At 38.4% G+C, this 13,142-nt stretch overlaps 1 protein-coding gene across 6 annotated transcripts in view; it reads left to right on the top strand.

The window, feature by feature from the left end:
• The window catches only part of LOC309661330 (uncharacterized protein), a 96,081-nt gene that overhangs the window by 35,147 nt on the left and 47,792 nt on the right, over positions 1–13,142 (top strand). For 4 of the 6 annotated variants that reach the window (XR_014263930.1, XR_014263931.1, XR_014263932.1 and 1 more), the window contains one exon: positions 7–130. The exons of 1 other annotated variant lie outside the window; for it this stretch is intronic. The gene's annotated coding sequence lies outside the window, so the exon portion shown is untranslated. Of the gene's footprint in view, positions 1–6; positions 1,092–13,142 lie in introns of those variants that run through there. One more of the 6 variants, XR_014263934.1, reaches the window with a different exon arrangement.

The following is a 13,142-nucleotide window of genomic DNA, read 5'->3' as shown; positions in this document are numbered from 1 at the left end:
TTTTAGGATTGAGCTGTTGGAAGTTCTGTGATATGGCTGCTTATGACAATAACCCAGGCTAGTTAAAGAAGGCTAGGAGGCAATAAGATCTTCCTTCTGTTAGTACAGTCACGACAGTCGTTATAGAAAGGTAAGGTTGAAACTACTTGGACTATTTTTCTTTTAACATTAGTTTCCATTTTATGCAACCTATGGGGAAGGAGAGTTATCCAAACTGCAGACTGTGCCCCTTTTCGCTCCTGAGCAGGGACACCCACAATGAGAGTATTAATGCTCTCTGGTACTTCCCTCTCATGGAACAAATTTGCAAGGTCTGGGGCAATGATTCAGAGTTCAGGAAAGACACACCTTCCAGAAGCAAAGATGAAGAAAGAAGGACATTATATATTTAGTCTTTGCTATTTTTATCCTTCTGGTTTTCAGTTAAATTGTGACTTAAAATCATTTGGTTATGGTGACCCATTAATTCACCACACAGAAGCTCCATTTGAGTCAAAGACTCCTTTTTTCAAACGTAAAAGAACATGAGTCTATATGTTCTTACTCTTTCCCTGCAGTATGTTCTGTCATTTTACTAGTATTCAAAGTTTATCCAATAGGCTTGGACTCATCTTGAATAAAAATTTATAATTTCACATGAATAGGTAAGTAGTGGTTAATATTTTCATTATAATGAACACATATAAAGACCAAATTTGTTTTGTTTTTTTCCTGGCCCTTGTTTATAATATACACTAAAAATTACCATTGTACTTAGGCAGTATTTTTTTTTTTAACATCTTTATTGGAGTATAATTGCTTTACAATGGTGTGTTAGTTTCTGCTTTATAACAAAGTGAATCAGTTATACATATACATATGTTCCCATATCTCTTCCCTCTTGCATCTCCCTCCCTCCCACCCTCCCTATCCCACCCCTCTAGGTGGTCACAAAGCACCAAGCTGATCTCCCTGTGCTATGCGGCTGCTTCCCACTAGCTATCTATTTTACATTTGGTAGTATATATAAGTCCATGCCACTCTCTCACTTCGTCCCAGCTTACCCTTCCTCCTCCCCGTGACCTCAAGTCCATTCTCTAGTAAGTCTGCGTCTTTATTCCCATCCTGCCCCTAGGTTCTTCATAAATATATATATTTTTTAAGATTCCATATATATGTGTTAGCATACGGTATTTGTTTTTCTCTTTCTGACTTACTTCACGCTGTATGACAGACTCTAGGTCCATCCACCTCACTACAAATAACTCAATTTTGTTGCTTTTTATGGCTGAGTAATATTCCATTGTATATATGTGCCACATCTTCTTTATCCATTCATCTGTCGATGGACATTTAGGTTGCTTCCATGTCCTAGCTGTTGTAAATAGAGCTGCAATGAACAGTGTGGTACATGACTCTTTTTGAATTACAGTTTTCTCAGAGTATATGCCCAGTAGTGGGATTGCTGGGTCATATGGTAGTTCTATTTTTAGTTTTTTAAGGAACTTCCATACAGTTCTCCATAGTGGCTGTATCAATTTACATTCCCACCAACAGTGCAGTAGTATTTTTAAGATTGAGGCTGACCTTATTGGTAGTGAAATATTTGAACATTCTTCTTGTGTCATATGGCAGGAACCTTGTGCCATATAAAAATACCATCTGTAAATTTAATCATGAATAATTTCTCTAGCATCTGCCTTTCCCTTCAGAATACAAAAGCCCCAAGAACTGTTTTATATAAAGTGTCTATACAAGTGGGTACTTAAACATTTTTGTAGAATGAACTAGCAAAAGAATAGGTAAAGATAAAGATTGCTGAATTAAGCAAATGCAGTATCAGCCAAGGCTAAATTCAATCAGTTCAAAAATAATTTTTGAACTGTGAATCAACCAGAAAACTCTTAAAAATAAGTGCTGCAGTCCATCAGTAGATGAAGCCTTAGCATCTTGGTTGTTTCCTATTTTCCAGCTCCTTAATACCTCTTCCAGGATACAGTTTTCAGCACCTTGTTTCTTGATTCTGCTGTTTCAAAATGACTAACTTAACACTTGAATAACAGACAGTTGCAGTATACCTTCTGGTTTCATTTCTAGCCTCTAGTAACCCTAGATATGCCAAGTCCATGAAAATACCAAGTGATTTAATTGATGCCAGTAAGTATTTACTGCACACTCTCTGTGCTTGGTTCTGTGCTATATTCTATACACACCAAGATATTTTATTCCTTTGCCCCTTTGTTAATGGCAGTCTTTCTGCTTTGAATGTCTTTCTGCTTTGAATGCTTTTCCCTTCCTTCTTCTCTGGGTAACCACTATTCATTCCTTAAGACTCATCTCAGGCATTACCTACCCCTTAAAGCCTTTCCTGAGCCAAAAGGCTGGGGTCCCATAAGACTATGCATAGCTCTATAACAGAACTCAGCCATTTTATTTTAGCACATATAAACACTATCTCTTTATGTATCCATATGTCCCACTAGACTATGTGCTCCTCAAAGTAAAGCAATCAGAAGAGAACTGGGTCTTATTTCCATCACCAAATATACCAACCAACCTGTATGTGCACCCAAATACTCTGTCTTACTTCCTAGTAGAATGAGTGGACCGCCATTGATTCATTAGGGCCAGTCCATCTACTCGGGTGCTTCCTTTGCACTTGATTTATAGCTTGTCTAGTTATAGAATTTGTTTGGAAATTTTTTCAATTATTAGAAATTTTGAAGGCATTGCTCCATTGTCTTTTTGTTTCCAGTATTGCTGAGAAATCCAAACCTTTCCTACCATCCCTTTTAAAACTCCATATTACATAAAATTTTAATATCTACAGTGATACAATGATACAGTGAATCTCTACCTACTATTATTCCGCTTCCACAATTATCCATTCATAGCCAATCATGTTGGATCTAGTTTATCCCTCCTCCACAGTTGCCTTTTTTTTCTCTTTACTTATTTTGGTTTCCAGTTTCTGCGGCAGAGCCTTTCTTCTTTGGGCTTGTAATCCCTGGGCTCTCTGCTCAAGAAAGTGTGAGACTAAAAAACTGATTCACACCCTGAGCCTGTGGGAAGGACTTTTCAACTCTGAGCTTCACTGAATCGGAATCTGGGTGGGCCATTTATATAGGGGAAACTCTGAGGTCAGTGCCTTTAAGTCTTGCTTTTAGGCGGATCAGCGTCTGTGGAGAGGAGCCTCAGTTTCTTTTCTGGAAGGTAAATGTCTGGCTGCCAGCATGTTGGGAGTTGTACTGGGGAAGAAGGCTAGAGGTGTCTGCATTCAGCAATTCACTGGCCATATGGTCTCCTGGCATTCCTCCTCTGTTTTTCCTAGGTTGGAGTAAAGGGACCTGGGATTTTTACTGTTTCTCAAACGGCTTTTGCCTACACCCCCTTATTTAGGAACTCTCCTTCACACTGTGCTTCAGATTTTTCTAGCATTGCCAATTTCTGATCCTTTTGAGGCTGTGGTGCAAATTTTGTTGATTTTGAACTTTCCTTGCTGCCAGCTTGGGATTTGAGTTTCTTGGGGGTGCTAAATCAGTCATCACACATCCATCCGCTTTCCACCTTTCAAAATTTTGTTGCTCTTGTTTCCTCTACTGCTTTCGCCACACTTGTAGGTTTAGAACAAAACTCATTGATTATACTTTCACACGGGGTTTGGGGAGGGAAAAAAATAGATGTCTGCGTTCACATCATCTTAACCTGGAAGGGGCCCCCACCCCTTTCTTTTAAAGCTTAAAATCCCACAACCATTTTTTAATATAAAGGTGAACCCTGTTCCTTGCGGCTGGCTTCTCTGTAAGACTTCTGGTGACTGCTGCATGCACCAGGGCCTCTGAGCTTTTTGGCTTTTCAATGATGGGGTCAGCTGCTAGCAGGGAGGGTCTGGCCCTGCTAGATGAGGGTGTCTTTGATTTCCTTCCCGAAGCCCCATCCATGTATTTCTGGTAACTGGCCACCAGGGCTTTGGAGGTGGGCTAGCAGGTTGCAGAAATGTGGGCCACCCTTCACACGGGCACGGATGTCCACGCAGGGGAGCCGCGCTCTGCACAGGAACAGAACGGGTTCCAGGAGCATGCATTGCGGAGCAAGCGGCTCAATCATCTCCAGGGGCCACTGTTCACCTTGTTGAAACAGTTAGCTCTTTGTGCTGCGCCAGGGCTGTGGTCACCTGCCTGCTTCCCGAGACCTGCACAGACTGCAGCGGACCCTTGGGCAGCATGGCTGCTGGCACAGACAAGAGCTCCTCCACATGCGGCTCCACAGCTGGAAGAGGAAGCATCTCTTCTTGAAAATACCTGTTTCGCTGGAATTCTGCAATACCAACACTGGCATGTTTTTGTTTTTTCCTTACTTCACTGGCCACCCAATCAAAAGCAATCATATGGAATGTTTGGAGTTTTGTTTTTGTTCTTTTCTTTTGGAGTGTTTTCTAAACACCAGGACCTAAGATAATGGCAAACAATTAAGGAACAAAACAGACAGCTTTCTGTCCTCACAGAGCATGTGTTTCCCTTTTTCTTTGCTGGGCTCTTATCCTTTTTCTGTCTGCTAAGTTATGTAGGGCCCCAAGGTTTGGTCCTTAGATTTTTTTTCTGTACTTTCTAAGTTACACCGTTCAGTTCCACTGCTTTAAAAACATCTATAAAATGAGAAGTCCAAATCTCATATAACACTGCCTACTCTACATTCTCAGTTGATATCTGTAGTGGGCTAAATGGTGGCCCTACAAAAGATATGTTTATTTTTAATTCTCAGAATCTATGACTGCTATTTTATTTGGAAAAAGTGTCTTTGTAGGTTTAATTAAAGATGTTGCAATGAGGAGATCATCCTGGATTAGCCATATAGAACCTAAATCCAATGACAAGTATCCTTATAAGAGACACACAGAGGAGATGATAGACACAGAAGAAAAAGCAACGTAAAGATGGAGGCAGAGACTAGCATGATGTGACTACCCGTCAAGGAATGCCAAGGAATGCTGGCCATCACCGGAAGTTGGAAGAGACAAGGAACATCTTTAATTAAATCTAAGTGTATAAATATATAAGTATATAAATATGTGTTTAATTATAATTAAACTACTAAATAATTAATTTCAGGAAGTTTTCAGGATATAAGATCAATATACAAAAATCAATTATATTTCTATATCCTAGAAATAAATATTCTGAAAATGATACTAAGGAAACAATTCCATTTATGATAGCATGAAAAAGAATAAAATACTTGGGTATACTTTTTGTTTTAAAGGAGTTGATTTCTTTTTTTTTAAATTAATTTATTTGTTTTTGGCTGCCTTGGGTCTTCGTTGCTGTTCATGGGCTTTCTCTAGTTGCGGCGGGCAGGGGCTGCTCTTCGTTGCAGTGCGCAGGCTCCAGTAGTTGTGGCTTAGCAGGCTCTAGAGCGCAGGCTCAGTAGTTGTGGCGCACGGGCTTAGCTGCTCCGCAGCATGTGAGATCTTCCTGGACCAGGGCTCGAACCCGTGTCCCCTGCATTGGCAGGTGGATTCTTAACCACTGCGCCACCACGGAAGTCCTGGGTATACTTTTAACAAAAGAAGTGCAAGTCATGTACACTGAAAACTACTAAACATTATTGAAAGACAGAAGATTTAACATAAATAGAAACACATCCCATGTTCATGGGTTGGAAGACTTAATATTTTTAAGATGGCATTATTCCCCAAATTGTTCTTAAATTCATACAGAGTTAAGAGAATCCTAAATCAAATGAGAATCCTAGCTGTTTTTTGGCAAAAATTGACAGGCTGATCTTAAAATTCATATGGAAATGCAAGGGAGCCTGAATAGCCAAAACAAACTTTAAAAGAAGAATGATGCTGGAGGACTCACGTTTCTTGATTTCAAAACTTACTGTGAAGCTACAGTAATCTAGATGGTATGGTACTGGCATAAGTGTAGACATACACATCAGTGGAATAGAATTGAGGATCTGGAAATAAACCCTTACATTTATGGTCATTTGATTTTTGCCAAGGTTACCAAGACCATTCAATGGGAAAAGAATAGTATTTCCAACAAATGCTGTTAAGGCAACTAGATATCCACATGGAAAAGAATAAAATTGGACCTCTGTCTCTCACCATAAATAAAGGGTAACTAAGAATGGAATACTGAAATGTAAGAGCTTAAATGATAAAACTCATAGAAGAAAACATAGGAATACATTTTCATGGCTTGGGTTAAACAGCACACAAACGACAAAAAAAAAAGTAGGTAAATTGTACTTCATTAAAATTTAAACCTTTTGTGCTTCAAAGGACACCATGAAGAAAGTGAAAAGACAACCCATGGAATGGTAGAAAATATGTGCAAAACATATATCTAAGAGATTTGTATTCAGAATATATAAAGAACAACTCAGTAATAAAAAGACAAATAACAATTTTAAAATGGGCAATGAATAGACATTGTGCTATGCAAAACGATGGCCCTCCCAAATCTGCCCATATCCTAATCCCCAGAACCTGTGAATACACTAAAAAATGTTGAATTGTACACTTTATTTTTTTTTTCTTCTTAAATTTTTTTTTTTTCACACACACACACTGTATTTTATTTTTACAAGAGATAAATAGACTGACACCAAGCATTGTACATGGATGACCACAACAAAAGCAACAATGATTGCAATTACCAAACATGAAACACACTCATACTATGTCATAATATTGACATTCAGTCCAGTAATCCTCCACTGTAATGGCTCCTTTACTTTGCAGTGAAAATTGATTTGTATATTCTTTGCCTCTGAGTCCTTGTGGGATTTTTTTTTTTTTTAATTCAGACAGAAAGTCACAAAAATTATACTCATCCTCATCAGTTCACTCAGTCCCATGTAATTAATTGTTTTTTTTTTTATCTTGATCTTTTGTTAGCACTTTCATGAGTTCATCAGTTTTTCATCAGAGTTCTGAAAATGCTTATTCATTCAGTTCAGCAGTACAGTCAGTTACCAGAAACCTGTACTTGTCAGAGTCTTTTCCATGAATTTCTTGAAGATGAAACCCTTTTATAGGAACATATTTGCAAAATCATCAGAGTACACCCAGAACTGTCTGTAAATGACAAAAGACTTAAAAATGACCACGGTAAAAGATTTGATGAAAGTTCATAATAATGCAGTTGACAAGAAAATTAGTTATTTCTGAGATATACATTTTAAAGTAGTAACTAGGATTATTACTTATAACATTATACCAGAACATATAAGATTTTTAGAAATTTCATGTAATGTCTGAAACATTTATATTAACATATTTCCATACATATTTCCATACAAATACAAATATAAGATTTTTAGAAATTTCATGTAATGTCTGAAACATTTATATTAACATATTTCCATACATATTTCCATACAAATACAAATATAAGATTTTTAGGAATTTCATGTAATGTCTGAAACATTTATATTAACATATTTCCATACAAATAACCCAATGAAAGTTTAGTATTAGTTGTTTTGTTTGCTTTTTTATACTGCAGGTTCTTATTAGGCATCAATTTTATACACATCAGTGTATACATGTCAATCCCAATCGCCCAATTCAGCACACCACCATCCCCACCTCACCGCAGTTTTCCCCCCTTGGTGTCCATATGTCCATTCTCTACATCTGTGTCTCAACTTCTGCCCTGCAAACCGGCTCATCTGTACCATTTTTCTAGGTTCCACATACATGCATTAATATACGATATTTGTTTTTCTCTTTCTGACTTACTTCACTCTGTATGACAGTCTCTAGATCCATCCACGTCTCAACAAATGACTCAATTTCGTTCCTTTTTATGGCTGAGTAATATTCCATTGTATATATGTACCACATCTTCTTTATCCATTCGTCTGTTGATGGGCATTTAGGTTGCTTCCATGACCTGGCTATTGTAAATAGTGCTGCAATGAACATTCGGGTGCATGTGTCTTTTTGAATTACGGTTTTCTCTGGGTATATGCCCAGTAGTGGGATTGCTGGGTCATATGGTAATTCTATTTTTAGTTTTTTAAGGAACCTCCATATTGTTCTCCATAGTGGCTGTATCAATTTACATTCCCACCAACAGTGCAAGAGGGTTCCCTTTTCTCCACACCCTCTCCAGCATTTGTTGTTTGTAGATTTTCTGATGATGCCCATTCTAACAGGAGTGAGGTGATACCTCATTGTAGTTTTGATTTGCATTTCTCTAATAATTAGTGATGTTGAGCATCTTTTCATGTGCTTCGTGGCCGTCTGTATGTCTTCTTTGGAGAAATGTCTATTTAGGTCTTCTGCCCATTTTTGGATTGGGGTGTTTGTTTCTTTGATATTGAGCTGAATGAGCTGTTTATATATTTTGGAGATTAATCCTTTGTCCGTTGATTCGTTTGCAAATATTTTCTCCCATTCTGAGGGTTGTCTTTTCGTCTTGTTTATGGTTTCCTTTGCTGTGCAAAAGCTTTGAAGTTTCATTAGGTCCCACTTGTTTATTTTTGTTTTTATTTCCATTACTCTAGGAGGTGGATCAAAAAAGATCTTGCTGTGATTTATGTCAAAGAGTGTTCTTCCTATGTTTTCCTCTAAGAGTTTTATAGTGTCCAGTCTTATATTTAGGTCTCTAATCCATTTTGAGTTTATTTTTGTGTATGGTGTTAGGGAGTATTCTAATTTCATTCTTTTACATGTAGCTGTCCAGTTTTCCCAGCACCACTTATTGAAGAGACTGTCTTTTCTCCATTGTATATCTTTGCCTCCTTTGTCATAGATTAGTTGACCATAGGTGCGTGGGTTAATCTCTGGGCTTTCTATCTTGTTCCATTGATCTATGTTTCTGTTTTTGTGCCAGTACCATATTGTCTTGAATACTGTAGCTTTGTAGTATAGTCTGAAGTCAGGGACTCTGATTCCTCCAGCTCCGTTTTTTTGCCTCAAGACTGCTTTGGCTATTCGGGGTCTTTTGTGTCTCCATACAAATTTTAAGATGATTTGTTCTAGCTCCGTAAAAAATGCCATTGGTAATTTGATAGGGATTGCATTGAATCTGTAGATTGCTTTGGGTAGTATACTCATTTTCACAATGTTGATTCTTCCAATCCAAGAACATGGTATATCTCTCCATCTGTTGGTATCATCTTTAATTTCTTTCATCAGTGTCTTATAGTTTTCTGCATACAGGTCTTTTGTCTCCCTAGGTAGGTTTATTCCTAGGTATTTTATTCTTTTTGTTGCAATGGTAAATGGGAGTGTTTCCATAATTTCTCTTTCAGATTTTTCATCATTAGTGTATAGGAATGCAAGAGATTTCTGTGTATTAATTTTGTATCCTGCAACTTTACCATATTCATTCATTAGCTCTAGCAGTTTTCTGGTGGCAGTTTTAGGATTCTCTATGTATAGTATCATGTCATCCGCAAACAGTGACAGTTTTACTTCCTCTTTTCCAATTTGTATTCCTTTTATTTCTTTTTCTTCTCTGATTGCCGTGGCTAGGACTTCCAGAACTATGTTGAATAATAGTGGTGAGAGTGGACATCCTTGTCTCGTTCCTGATCTTAGAGGAAATGCTTTCAGTTTTTCACCATTGAGAATGATGTTTGCTGTGGGTTTGTCATATATGGCCTTTATTATGTTGAGGTAGGTTCCCTCTATGCCCACTTTCTGGAGAGTTTTTATCATAAATGGGTGTTGAATTTTGTCAAAAGCTTTTTCTGCATCTATTGAGATGATCATATGGTTTTTATTCTTCAATTTGTTAATATGGTGTATCACATTGATTGATTTGCGTATATTGAAGAATCCTTGCATCCCTGGGATAAATCCCACTTGATCGTGGTGTATGATCCTTTTAATGTGTTGTTGGATTCTGTTTGCTAGTATTTTGTTGAGGATTTTTGCATCTATATTCATCAGTGATATTGGTCTGTAATTTTCTTTTTTTGCAGTGTCTTTGTCTGGTTTTGGTATCAGGGTGATGGTGGCCTCATAGAATGAGTTTGGGAGTGTTCCTTCCTCTGCAATTTTTTGGAAGACTTTGAGAAGGATGGGTGTTAGCTCTTCTCTAAATGTTTGATAGAATTCACCTGTGAAGCCATCTGGTCCTGGACTTTTGTTTGTTGGAAGATTTTTAATCACAGTTTCAATTTCATTACTTGTGATTGGTCTGTTCATATTTTCTGTTTCTTCCTGATTCAGTCTTGGAAGGTTATACCTTTCTAAGAATTTGTCCATTTCTTCCAGGTTGTCCATTTTATTGGCATAAAGTTGCTTATAGTAGTCTCTTAGGATGTTTTGTATTTCTGCGGTGTCTGTTGTAACTTCTCCTTTTTCATTGCTGATTTTATTGATTTGAGTCCTCTCCCTCTTTTTCTTGATGAGTCTGGCTAATGGCTTATCAATTTTGTTTATCTTCTCAAAGAACCAACTTTTAGTTTTATTGATCTTTGCTATTGTTTTCTTTGTTTCTATTTCATTTATTTCTGCTCTGATCTTTATGATTTCTTTCCTTCTGCTAACTTTGGGTTTTGTTTGTTCTTCTTTCTCTAGTTTCTTTAGGTGTAAGGTTAGATTGTTTACTTGAGATTTTTCTTGTTTCTTTAGGTAGGCTTGTATAGCTATAAACTTCCCTCTTAGAACCGCTTTTGCTGCATCCCATAGGTTTTGGGTCGTCGTGTTTTCATTGTCATTTGTCTCTAGGTATTTTTTGATTTCCTCTTTGATTTCTTCAGTGATCTCTTGGTTATTTAGTAACGTATTGTTTAGCCTCCATGTGTTTGTCTTTTTTACGTTTTTTTCCCTGTAATTCCTTTCTAATCTCATAGCGTTGTGGTCAGAAAAGATGCTTGGTATGATTTCAATTTTCTTAAATTTACTGAGGCTTGATTTGTGACCCAAGATGTGATCTATCCTGGAGAATGTTCCGTGTGCACTTGAGAAGAACGTGTAATCTGCTGTTTTTGGATGGAATGTCCTATATATATCAATTAAATCTATCTGGTCTATTGTGTCATTTAAAGCTTCTGTTTCCTTATTTATTTTCATTTTGGATGATCTGTCCATTGGTGTAAGTGAAGTGTTAAAGTCCCCCACTATTATTGTGTTACTGTCGATTTCCTCTTTTATAGCTGTTAGCAGTTGCCTTATGTATTGAGGTGCTCCTATGTTGGGTGCATATATATTTATAATTGTTATATCTTCTTCTTGGATTGATCCCTGGATCATTATGTAGTGTCCTTCCTTGTCTCTTGTAACATTCTTTATTTTAAAGTCTATTTTATCTGATATGAGTATAGCTACTCCAGCTTTCTTTTGATTTCCATTTGCATGGAATATCTTTTTCCATCCCCTCACTTTCAGTCTGTATGTGTCCCTAGGTCTAAAGTGGGTCTCTTGTAGACAGCATATATATGGGTCTTGTTTTTGTATCCATTCAGCCAGTCTATGTCTTTTGGTTGGGGCGTTTAATCCATTCACGTTTAAGGTAATTATCGATATGTATGTTCCTATGACCATTTTCTTAATTGTTTTGGGTTTGTTTTTGTAGGTCCTTTTCTTCTCTTGTGTTTCCCACTTAGAGAAGTTCCTTTAGCATTTGTTGTAGAGCTGGTTTGGTGGTGCTGAATTCTCTTAGCTTTTGCTTGTCTGTAAAGCTTTTGATTTCTCCATCAAATCTAAATGTGATCCTTGCCGGGTAGAGTAATCTTGGTTGTAGGTTCTTCCCTTTCATCACATTAAGTATATCATGCCACTCCCTTCTGGCTTGCAGAGTTTCTGCTGAGAAATCAGCTGTTAACCTTATGGGAGTTCCCTTGTATGTTATTTGTCGTTTTTCCCTTGCTGTTTTCAATAATTTTTCTTTGTCTTTAATTTTTGCCACTTTGATTACTATGTGTCTCGGCGTGTTTCTCCTTGGGTTTATCCTGTATGGGACTCTCTGCGCTTCCTGGACTTGGGTGGCTATTTCCTTTCCCATGTTAGGGAAGTTTTCGACTATAATCTCTTCAAATATTTTCTCTGGTCCTTTCTCTCTCTCTTCTCCTTCTGGGACCCCTATAATGCGAATGTTGTTGCGTTTAATGTTGTCCCAGAGGTCTCTTAGGCTGTCTTCATTTCTTTTCATTCTTTTTTCTTTAGTCTGTTCCGCAGCAGTGAATTCCACCATTCTGTCTTCCAGGTCACTTATCCGTTCTTCTGCCTCAGTTATTCTGCTATTGATTCCTTCTAGTGTAGTTTTCATTTCAGTTATTGTATTGGTCATCTCTGTTTGTTTGTTCTTTAATTCTTCTAGGTCTTTGTTAATCATTTCTTGCATCTTCTCAATCTTTGCCTCCATTCTTATTCCGAGGTCCTGGATCATCTTCACTATCATTATTCTGAATTCTTTTTCTGGAAGGTTGCCTATCTCCACTTCATTTAGTTGTTTTTCTGGGGTTTTTTCTTGTTCCTTCATCTGGTACATAGCCCTCTGCCTTTTCATCTTGTCTACCTTTCTGTAACTGTGGTTTTTGGTCCACAGGCTGCAGGATTGTAGTTTTTCTTGCTTCTGTTGTCTGCCCTCTGGTGGTTGAGGCTATCTAAGAGGCTTGATGGGAGGCTCTGGTGGTGGGTAGAGCTGACTGTTGCTGTGGCGGTCAGAGCTCAGTAAAACCTTAATCCACTTGACTGTTGATGGGTGGGGCTGGGTTCCCTCCCTGTTGCTGTGGCGTCAGAGCTCAGTAAAACCTTAATCCACTTGACTGTTGATGGGTGGGGCTGGGTTCCCTACCTGTTGGTTGTTTTGCCTGAGGCAACCCAACACTGGAGCCTACCCTGCTCTTTGGTGGGGTTAATGGCAGACTCTGGGAGGGCTCACGCCAAGGAGAACTTCCCAGAACCTCGGCTGCCAGCGTCCTTATCCCCACGGTGAAACAGAGCCACCACTCGCCTCTGCAGGAGACCCCCCAACACCAGCAGGTAGGTCTGGTTCAGTCTCCCCCAGGGTCACTGCTCCTTCCCCTGGGTCCCGATGCACACATTACTTTGTGTGTGCCCTCCAAGAGTGGGGTCTCTGTTTCCCCCAGTCCTGTCAAAGTCCTGCAATCAATTCCCACTAGGCTTCAAAGTCTGATTCTCTAGGAATTCCTCTTACTGTAGCCGGACCCCCAGGTTGGGAAGCCTGACG

Source organism: Balaenoptera physalus (assembly GCF_965194825.1).
Source record: "Balaenoptera physalus genome assembly, chromosome: 5".
NCBI lineage: Eukaryota > Metazoa > Chordata > Mammalia > Artiodactyla > Balaenopteridae > Balaenoptera > Balaenoptera physalus.
Note: the sequence above shows the minus strand (reverse complement) of the source record. Positions and strands in the feature narration are given on the sequence as shown.